Raw genomic sequence first — 11103 nt, 5'->3', positions numbered from 1 at the left:
TTTGGCTTAAGGAACTTTATCTGTGCTCATTTCAATCTCTGGTTTTATGCAGCACCCAAACTCACCTTTACCCTTAAGCAAGCATAAGTTGGTTTTCTAAATTTGAGACCCTGTTCTGTTCTGTAATTCAGTTCCTGTGTAGCCAAGTTTACATTCCGTGTATTACTGATATCTTATGATGTTTCTTTTTCTGTGTGACTTATTTCAGTTAGTATCATCATACCTGAATCCACTCATTGTGCTGCTAAGGGCCTGATGACACAGATTTCATTGCTGAGTGATATTGCTTTGTAAGTAAATACCACAACTTTTTTATCCATTTTTCACTTTCTGCGATGTTGAACTTGTACTGTAAACGAGGTTTTTGTAAACAGAGCCGTTCCAAAATTTGGGGTGGCTGTGTCTTTTTGATTTTAAATTCCCTAAGCTATAGGACCATAATTGGAAGTGCCTAGGCTCTGTTGCTTTGTTTTTTAGATGTTTCAGGAAACACCATACACTTCTCCCAAGTGTCTGTTGGCAATTTACATCCCGCCCATCAGCATAACAAGGCTCCCAGTTCTCCATGGCCTGTCCTGCCTTTCTGGATTTTACACTTTTTTCAGATGGCCCTTTTGACCGGGGGGAAGTGAGACTTCATTGTAGTGCAGATTTCCTTTGCAAGCTTGCTTGGTTGGCCAAAAAGGGCGTATGCGTTTTTTCCTGAATATATTCAGGAAAAAACGCATACGCCCTTTTTGGCCAAGTGCATCATTGTGGACGTTCTGCCTCTTTTCCTATGCTTTCAATGCAATTCCAGTCTACCTCCTGAAATCGGTTTCCTGCAATTCTGCCCCGCTTTCAAGTCCTCTTGGCAGCCTTACTTCAGTATATTTTTGGACAATAGCTGTCATTTATAACTCTGCAGGTTTGTGAATTAAAGTGCCCCTGAGCTCCTTTCTTCAATTCGCTTTCTTGTGAGGTGGCCGCAACACCGCAGGATGGCTTCAGGCCCTAATCTGGTTCCGGCCCGGCATGCTGAGCCTTTGGTTAATTCCTCTTCCTGGTGGGAAATGAGAGTTAAATTTGCCCGTTCAGACACCTCCAGCTAGCCTCCCATTGGTTCTCGCTATTCCTGTTCATCTTCCGCAGAAATTGCAAACTGGGCCAAACAGGAGGTTAAAGGCACTGACTCTCCAAGTCGGGAGTGTTAGTAAAGCGTCTGGAATGTTGCACCCGAGTACCAGGGGAGGAAAACTGAGACATATTTGAAAACGTCTCCCGTTCACACGGTTGATCATACTCTGGGTTCCACATGCATGTTTTAGCTGAAAGAAGAATACCTTAAACCTGGAGAGTTGAGACCCGTGGAATGGGTACCATGCAATATGACTTCAAAGGGTCTTCATTTGCTCACCGAACCTCTCCAATCCTATCACTGCTGCGTTTATGCCCCTGTACACACGCTTGATTCTCTTTCGGAGACATAGCAATCCATAGGTTTTAAGATACTTACTAGTCAGGTACATTCTTAGGCGTTTAATATGGGGTGTTGAGTCCATTTCGTTGAGCAAGGAGTAGCTCTTGTCTATTCCATATTTGGCTTAAGGAACTTTATCTGTGCTCATTTCAATCTCTGGTTTTATGCAGCACCCCAACTCACCTTCCCCCTTAAGCAAGCGTAAGTTGGTTTTCTAAACTTGAGACACTGTTCTGTTTTGTAATTCAGTTCATGTGTAGCCAAGTTCACATTCTGTGTATTAGTGATACCTTATGATGTTTCTTTTCTGTGTGACTTATTTCAGTTCGAATCATCATACCTGAATCCACTCATTATGCTGCTACGGGCCTGATGACATAGATTTCATTGCTGAGTGATATTGCATTGTACGTAAGTACCACAAGTTCTTTATCCATTTTTCACTTTCTGCGATATTGAACTTGTACCGTAAACGAGGTTCTTGTAAACAGAGCCGTCCCAAACTTTGGGGTGGCTGTGTCTTTTTGATTTTAATTTCCCTAAGCTATAGGACCATAAGTGGAAGTGCCCTAGGCTCTGTTGCTTTGTTTTTTAGATGTTTCAGGAAACACCATACACTTCTCCAGAGTGGCTGTTGGCAATTTACATCCCGCCCATCAGCATAAGAAGGCTCCCAGTTCTCCATGGCCTGTCGTGCCTTTATGGATTTTACACTTTTTTCAGATGGCCCTTTTGACCGGGGGGAAGTGAGACTTCATTGTAGTGCAGATTTCCTTTGCAAGCTTGCTTGGTTGGCCAAAAAGGGCGTATGCGTTTTTTCCTGAATATATTCAGGAAAAAACGCATACGCCCTTTTTGGCCAAGTGCATCATTGTCGAGTTTCTGACTCTCTTCATATGCTTTCAATGCAATTCCTGTCTACCTCCTGAAATCGGTTTCCTGCAATTCTGCCTTGTTTTCAATGCCTCTTCATAGCCTTACCTCAATATATTTTTTAAAAATAGTTGGCCTTTATAACTCTGCAGGTTTTTGAATTGCAGTGGCCCTTAGCTCCATTTTTTAGCTCTTATTTTTGTGGTCTTGCCCCATAACCACAGGATTCCTTGAAGCCCTATTTTTCTTCTGGGGCACCTTGCTGTGCCTTTGGTTAATTCTTCTTACTGATGTGATATTAGAGTGACATGTGCCCATTGAAACCGCTACAGCTAGTTTCTCACTGGTTCCCCCTATTCCCATTCATCCTCTGCACTAACTGCAGACTGTGCGATGCCAGAACTTAAAGGCATTGACTCCATGTGGGGATGTTGTTAGTAAAGCGGCTGTAATGTCGATCCGGAGCCCCAGGAGAGGAAAAATGAGGTGCGTTTTAGAAACCTTTCCCGATCATATGGTATACCAGTCGCTGGGTTTCCCAAGCATGGTTTAGCTGTAGGAAGATTCCCTTCAACCTGGAGTGTTGGGACCCTTGGACTGAGTAGCATGAAGTATTGCATTAAACTTTCGGCAGTTGCTCACCAAAGCTCACCAATCCTGTCAGCTCCAAGTGTCCAGCCTTATGTCTTATCCAGCTGTGGGTTTATATGTGGTCAATCCAGGTTGCATCACAGCCCCTGAGCGAATTTTGTAAGAATTTTTCTCTCTTTCATTGTTTCAGCGTTTTGTTTTTAAAATTTATTTCTATAATGGGGTTTAGCTCCTTTTCACTGCTGTGTTTGTGCCGCTCTGCACACACTTGATTCCCTTATGGAGATATATCAATACATGGGTTTTAAGATTCTTATTCCTCAGATATATTTCTCTGCGGTGTATAGGGTGTGTTGAGGCCTGTTCATTGAGCAAGGTGTAGATCTTGTCTAATACCTATTTGGTTTATTGAACGGTATCTGTGCTAATTTCAAACTCTGGTTTTATGCATCACCCCACCTCTCCTTTCCCCTTAAGCTGACATAAGTGTGTTTTCTAAATGTGAGACACTGTTCTGTTCTGTAATTCATTTCTTGTGCAGCCATATTTACCCTCCCTCTATAAGTGATATCTTATGATATGTTTCTTTTTCTGTTTGACTTATTTCAAGTAGTATTATCGGACCTAAATCCACTCTTTATCCTTCTACTAGCCTTATTACATTGATTTCATGGTGAAGAGATATTCCATTGTACATAAGTACCACATCTTCTTTATCCATTGTTCTCTTTCCTGGGATATTTAAGGTGTACTGAAGTTGAGGTTCTTGTAAACAGAGTAGCCCTAAACTGTGGTGTGCTTGTGTCTTGTTGATTTTTAGACTTCCCTAGATATACTCCCATGATTGGAAGTGTCCTATGCTCTGTAGCTCTGTTTTTTAGATGATTTAGGAACCACCATACACTTCTCCAGAGTGGCTCTCGGCAGTTCACACACTGCCCATCAGCGTATAAAGGCTCCCTGTTCTCCATGGCCTGTCCTGCATTTCTGGTTTTTACAATTTTTTAGGATGGCCCTTTTGACCGGTGGGAAGTGAGACTTCTTTGTTGTGCACATTTCCATTGCTTGCTTGCTTCGTTGCCCATAAAGTGCGTATGCGTTTTTTCCTGGATATAATCAGGAAAAAACGCATACGCCCTTTTGGGCCAACTGCATCATTGTCGAAATTCTGCCGCTTTTCATGTGCGTTAAAGACGAGTCCAATCTATCTCTTGAAATCTGTTTCTTGCAATTCTGTCTTGCATTCAGATCCTCTTCTTTGCCTTACCTCAACATATTTTTGGACGTTAGTTTTCATTTATAACTCTGCAGGTTTGTGAATTGCAGTGACCCTGAGCTCCATTTTTTAAGTTGCTCTTTTGTGAGCTGGCCTCAAACCCGCAGGATTGCTTCAGGCCCTATTTTGGCTCCGGCGAGGCAGGCTGAGCCTTTCTTTAATTCTTATTCTTAATGGGAAATTAGAGTGATATGTGCCCGTCCAAACCCCTACAACTCTTCTCTCATTGGTTCCCCCTCTTCCCGTTCATCCTCCTCACAATTTGCAAAATGTGTGAAACAGAAGTTTAAATGTGCTGATTCTCCAAGTGGGGAGATTCTAAGTAGCGTGGCTGGAATGGTGAACAGGAGCACCAGGAGAGGATAAATGAGGTGCATTTTAGACACATCTCCCGATCACATGGTGTACAGTCCTCTGGGTTTTCCATGCATGTTTTAGCTGTAGGAAGATCCCTTGAACCTGCAGATTTGGGACCCATTGAATGGGTACCAGGTAGTATTACTTTAAAGGGTGTGCATTTCCTCACCCAACCTCACATTTCTCTTAGCGCAAACAGTTTCCAGCCTTATGTCTCATCCTGCTGTGGGTCTAGATGTGTTCAATCCATGTTGCATCACCATCCCTGAAGAAAAGTTGTAAGAGGTTTTCTCTGTCTCTCTGTCGTTTATTTTTTTCAATTTATTACTATATTGGTTACAGCTGATTTTCAAAGCTCTGTTTCTTGCTGCTGTACATCCACTTGATTCACGTACAGAGAGACATCAATAAATTCTTTTTCAGATTCTTACCAGTCGTATATATTCTTTTCCGGTGACTTGAGTGTGCTGAGTGCAGTTCTTTTAGCTACCATGTAGGCCTTGTTGATTATCAGTTTGGTATTTGGAATGGTATCTTTGCTAATTTCAACCTCCTGGATGATGCCTCACCCCTCCCCACCTTTCCCGTTTAGCAGCCTTATGCGTGTTTTCTACATATTTGACTATGTTTTTGTTTTGTAATTTATTTCATGTGTAGCCATTTTGGATTCCACCTTTAAGTGATATCTTATGATATGTGTCTTTTTCTTTTTGAATTCTGTCACTTAGAATGATCATACGTAACTCCTCCGGAGTCGTTACAACTGGCCATATTTCATTGATTTCCAGGCTGAATAATATTCCACTCTACCTAAGTACCACATCTCTATCCATTTTTTCCCTCCAGAGACATTTAAGTTATATCCTAGTCGAGGATCTTTTAAACAGAGAGGGGGTAAACATTGGGGTGCCTGTGTCCTCTCGATTTTTGTTTTTCCCAAGATATACGCCCATGAGTGCAAGTGCCCTATGCTCTGTAGCTCATTTTTTAGATGCTTTAGTAAACACAATACACTTCTCCAGAATGGCCGTTGGCAATATACATTTCCACTATAAGTCTCACAGGGCTCCCTCTTCTCGTTGCCCTGTCCTGCGTTTCTGTTGTTTATGCTTTATGAGGATGGCTCTTCTGACTGATGCGAAGTGATATCTTTTGTAGTATTGACTTCCAGTGCCCACCTGTTTGGTTGGCTAAAAAAGTGTATGCCCTTTTCTTGAATATATACAGAAAAGAACGCATACACCCTTTTTGGCCAACTGCAATGTTGGCAATGTTGGCAATGTTCAGCTCCTTTTCTTGTGCTTAATGGCGAGTCCTTTCTACCTCCTCAAATCCCTTTCCTGCCATTCTCCCTTGCTTACAAGTCCTTTTCTCTGACTTTCCTCAAGACATTTTTCAGTGATGGATATTTTCAACTCTGCAGTTTTGTGAATTTTACTGCCCCTGAGTTCCATTGTTCAACTCGTGTTTATGGGAACTGGCCACAAAGCAGCGGGATTTCCTCAAGCCCTATACTGTTTCCATGGGCAACCCTAGCCTTTGGTCAATTCGTCTTCCTGATTGGAAATTAGAGTGACATGTCCCTGTCTGAACACCTAGGACTTGTCTCTCATTGTTCCTCATCCTTCCACTTCATCCTCTGGACAAATTCCAAACTGTACGCAACAGGATGTTGACAGTGCTGACATCTCCAAGTGGGGAGACTGTTAGTAAAGACGCTGGAGGGGTGAACCCGAGCACCAGGAGATGAGGAGATGAGATGCCTTTTCCAAACTCTTCCCGATCAGACGGTATACCATCCTCTGGGTGTAACAGACATGTTTTAGCAGTAGGAAGAGTCCCATTCATGTAAGGAGAACACCAGGGCTTTTTCAAAATCAGTGTCTCCCCGAAACCCAAACTGGGGAATTTTTTAAGCTACAGCTACACATATGTTCATTAAGGGCCTTGGGAAGTAGGCAGAGTCCAAACTTTAGATGATTGAAGTCTTCAGGGTCAGAAGCACTCACCACCAGCTTCCCTTAGGCTACACTTTAACTGTCATTGATAGATGATGTCAATAAAAATATCTATTCTTTTTCAGATTATTTCCCCTTATAGGTTATTGCAAAATGTTGAGTGTAGTTCCCTGTGCTATACAGTAGTTCCTTGTTGATGATCTATTTTATACATAGCAGTGTGTATGTGTTCATTCCAAACTGTTAATTTATCCCTCCTCCCACCTTTCCCCTTTGGTAATAATAAATTATAAGATTTTATACTTCTCAGAAATGGGGGAGCTGAAAGAGAGGTATCATTTTCAATGGAAAAGCATTTAAAACAAGATTGAAGGTTTAACCAAGATTATTAGCTGTACATCCTTGGAAAGAAATCACTTCGTTTCTCTAATATTGACCTGACAAATAAGACAAACCTTTTCACTGAACTTGCTTATAAAAAGTGATGGAAATATCAAATGGAAGTGTTAAAAACATCTTATTTTACCCGAGCCTTATACACTGTTCTATGTTAACTACAGTTTGGCTCACACATCTGTTCATTGAGGTTACAATAGTCTCAATTTCTGTTACTGATCCTCCAGAGTGGACCCCAACAAGTGTCCCCCTGCCCAGTGTCATTGGGGCCAACAGATCGAGACTGAGTTTGGTTCACAAGCAAAGGAAACTTTATATTTTGATCAGAGAATGGAGAGGTGAGAGCATGCACTACCCCGTGGGCTGTGGGCTGGGCTGCTGTGTAGAGATCCTGTCAGAGTCAGTGGGAGGGAGGGAGGCGGCGGAGCTCTCGAGGGCTGGGTTGGCTGTAGCTCAGGCTCTATATCGTGGAGTCTGCACTGGGCCCCAGGAGCTGAGGTGTCGACCCAGCCATTCTGCACTAGGAAATCTGGTCTGAAGTGCCGGGTGTGGAACCTCTGCATGCGGGACCCTAGGAGCACGTGAAATTAGACAAAGCACAAAGGATAAAAAAGGTTAGACTTGACTTTATTGCCCAGATTCTATTTTTATCTCCCAGGGATTTTTAATGGGCTTTGCTGGGGACAAACCCCTCCTCTGCCTTTTGTCCCGTTCCTCATTCTTGGAGTGCTGAGGGTGCAGACCCTTCTTCTGTAACTGCTGAGTGCTGAGTTGGGAGCCCTCATACCCTGGGGCGAGGGTCAGAGCTTCTCCCCAGCAGCCTCCCGGTGACGTTGATTGTCCCCAGGACCCCTGCCTCCCTGCTCGTCCACCTGAGCACCAGCATTGGAAGTGTTATAGATTCTAATGACCTTTAAGGGTCCAGGAAAGAGATGTGCAGAGATGCTGTGGGGGCCGGTTTCACCCCGCCCCACATTTGTTCGGCCACCTTAGGCTGACCGTCTCTGCCAGCCTAGATGCTCTGACCAGTAGTCTGCGCTTTCTTCAGTTAGGCCCCTGAATTAACGTACAAACAGCACCAGGTGTCAGAGCCCTGCCCGCTCAACTCCCAGACAGTCCAGGGTCAGTGGTGACCAAGGACCATGATGGCTACTGAGTCAACAGCCTTTTGAAGTAAACAGGAGTCCAGCCGGTCTTATTGGCCACCATCATCACGGTGTCTGTAGGCTTTTCTATGGTGACAGTGTGGTATACTGTTCCCCCGCCAAGATTATTAGCTCCCCTCTGGGTGCAGTAAGTCCTGCAAGCAGTAGTCTACTCTTTTGGGACACACTCTTGTTGTTTTATGAGAGAAACTCCAGGTCAAGTGATGTTCACACGAGTCGTCATGGTGCCCTGTTGCCCCCGGTTATCTCTCTGGATGTTGGAGTTGGAGGGCCTCCTCACTCGAGGTCGGTGTGCCCACGGAGCGAACCCTGCAACTTCAGGGCATGGTTGGTGGTTAGGATCACCACGTGGGGTCCTTTTCCCTTAGGAGGGAGGTGGCCTTTTGGGCTGCTGATTTCCAGGTTTTTAGATACCGCCAGTATCTTGGCCAGATGTGGCAGTGGGCCAAGCCCCTTAGTGACCGTAGTTTATCCTACCTGGATGGCATTCTTGCATTGTTCCATTTCAAGTGGTCCCAGTTTTTGCACTAATTCTCCAATGGCGATTCACCTTTCACCGGGATTGTAAAGATCAAAGGGTTTAGCTAAATTAGGGAGTTCCAGGGCAAGGGTCTGAATTGACTGCTCTTTCCATTCTTGAAAGGCCACTTCTGGATTCTATTCAAAAGGATCATCATCTTTTCCTTTCAGTGTTTCATATAGAGGCCCAGCTAGTAGACTGTAGTTAGGGATCCAGAAGCAGCAAACCCTGGCCTCCCCAGGAACCCCTAAGCTGTCTTCTAGTTTTAGAAAGGGGTAAGGCTGAAAATGGTTTCTTCCCTTTCCTGGGATGGGCTTCTCTGACCTTCTGTGAGAATGAAGCCCAGGCAGGTCACCGCAGTCTGTGATATTTGAGCTTTTTCTTGGACAACTTCTATCCTTTATTGGCTTGGTAGTTCAGAGGCCTCCTTAGTAGGGCTGGTGATCAGAATGTCGTCTGCATATTGAAGGAGGGTTTCCTTTTCCAGAGGTAGAACTTTTAGGTCTTTAGCTAAGCTTTCCCCAAAGATGGTGTGGGAATTTTTGCACCCTTGGGGCCAGACGGCCCGGAAGTATTGTTTTAGTTGTATGTTGAGTCCTGCCACTCACAAGCCAAAATTTCTTGTGACTCTGGGACTAATGGAATACAAAAGAAGGCATCATTGAAGACTAATACAGAATACCATGTCCTGGTGGTTGGTAGAATGACCAGCAGGGTGTAGGAATTAGGAGCAACTGGAGGTATATCCTCGGTGGCTTCACTGACTGTCCTGACATCCTTTACCAGGTCCCCAGCAGCCCATGGGGCTCTCGTGGTCAGACCAATCCCAGAATATGGAGCTCACCTGGGCAGGTACCCCACCCCCACCCCAGCCCACGGGGCTCTCGTGGTCAGGCCCCTCCCAGGATACAGAGCTACCCTTGCAGGTACCGTGGCAGGGCTGGGCACACAGGAACCGTGCACATAGCCCTCATTGCAGAGCACCCCCAGCTCACCTGTCGCTCAGAGCTGACACAGAGCACCTCAGAGCAGGACTTGAACTAACAAACAGCAGCTGCGACAGGTCTGTGACCCTGGGCATCACTCCGTGAGGCCTCCCTCCACCTGGTCTTCCAGAGACTTCCACTGCACCCGGGGCACCAGGCCTCTGTCTCCAACCACCACCCACCCCTCCTCTCCCTGACTCCTGGGTTCCTCTCATTAGGAGAGGGTTTTCTTGAAGTTGTCTCCCACTCATGGGCCAGATAAAATGATTAGAAAACAAGCCAAAGCTGCAGCCCCTTGTCTATCCTGACTCTCAGGAGCCCACACCTGTTCCTTGGACCTGGCCGGTTCAGCAAGTTCCATTTTCTGCAACTGTGAGCCCCTGAGGGGTGATGATTGGCTGACCTGGGCAGCCTTACCGTGCCGGCCAGCCCTCCCCAGGTGTGCCTGGGTTGAGATCAATATAAATACCACTCCAGGCAGCAACAGCCCCTGCAGCCGTGCCTGACGCCATTTTCTCTGCCCTGTCAGCAGTCTCGGGGCTGGGCTGGTGGGAGGGAGTGAGAGGCCACGGCTTTGTGGGTGGCCCAGTGTGAGTGGGGCTCTGCTGGACTTTCTGCAGCAGTTGCCAGGCTGCCACCTGCTAAAGAAGAGGATGTGTCACCCATACCTGCTGCTGGAATTTCTCCCTGGGCAGAGGTGAGGAAGGAAAAAAGCAGTGGGGGCAGGGACAGGACGGGTATCTCAGGCAGGGAAATGGAAATCTTCCAGAAGAGCACCCAGGGCCAGGACCATCCTGGCTGGCCTGCAGGCACCAAGTCGGCCGGCATGCTGTCACTCGTGTGGCTCTATGGCCCTTCCTCTAGGCTTTCAAGTCCTTGTATATATTCAGGTGTTTTACCTGGGACGGGTGGGAATAGTTCAGCAGCAACTGGCCTGGGGCTCAGCTCACGTTTACTCACAGATGCCTCGGCACGGTGCCCCAGCTTTGCAATGAGGACGCTTGTTGCGTGGGGGCTGCTGGCTGAATGGGAGACGATTCCCCACCACTGACCAACTTCAGAATTGTTTACAACTGGAGCAAGTGCCCTGATACGGTTTTCCTCTGTGGAACTGGTGGGTTCTGTGTTTTTTTCTCTTTTTCGTTTTTGGTTCAAGGTAGATTTTATTCCTCTTTTTTGTATTTACAGATATAAGCATGGAAATAATTTATTCATATAAATACATGTATGTGCAGGGAATAATTGTTTTTTCTGTTTTATTTTTTAAATTTTATTTCTTTTTAATTTTGAATTTTATTTTATATTTTTATACAGCAGGTTCTTATTGGTTATCTATTTTATACATATAAATGTATACATGCCAATCCCAGTCTCTCAACTCCTCCCACCACCACCCCCCAACAGCTTTCCCCCCTTGTTGTCCATACGTTTGTTGTCTACATCTGTTGCTCTATTTATGCCTTGCAAAATGGTTAATCTGTACAGTTTTTCTAGGTTCCACATATATGCATGAATATACAA

The 11103-nt window shown here is 45.2% G+C and overlaps 1 long non-coding RNA gene across 1 annotated transcript; it reads left to right on the top strand.

Annotated features, from left to right (window-relative positions):
- The first annotated feature begins 1826 nt into the window (after positions 1-1826).
- LOC307181124 lies at positions 1827-10681 on the top strand. Its single transcript, XR_013825924.1, has 3 exons — positions 1827-1870; positions 7138-7248; positions 10545-10681. It is a non-coding gene; the product is annotated as an uncharacterized lncRNA (long non-coding RNA).
- The last annotated feature ends 422 nt before the right edge of the window (positions 10682-11103 follow it).

Source organism: Stenella coeruleoalba (genome assembly GCF_951394435.1).
Source record: "Stenella coeruleoalba genome assembly, contig: scaffold_33, whole genome shotgun sequence".
NCBI lineage: Eukaryota > Metazoa > Chordata > Mammalia > Artiodactyla > Delphinidae > Stenella > Stenella coeruleoalba.
The sequence above is the reverse complement of the archived record's forward strand: the minus strand, read 5'-3'. Positions and strand labels throughout refer to the sequence as shown.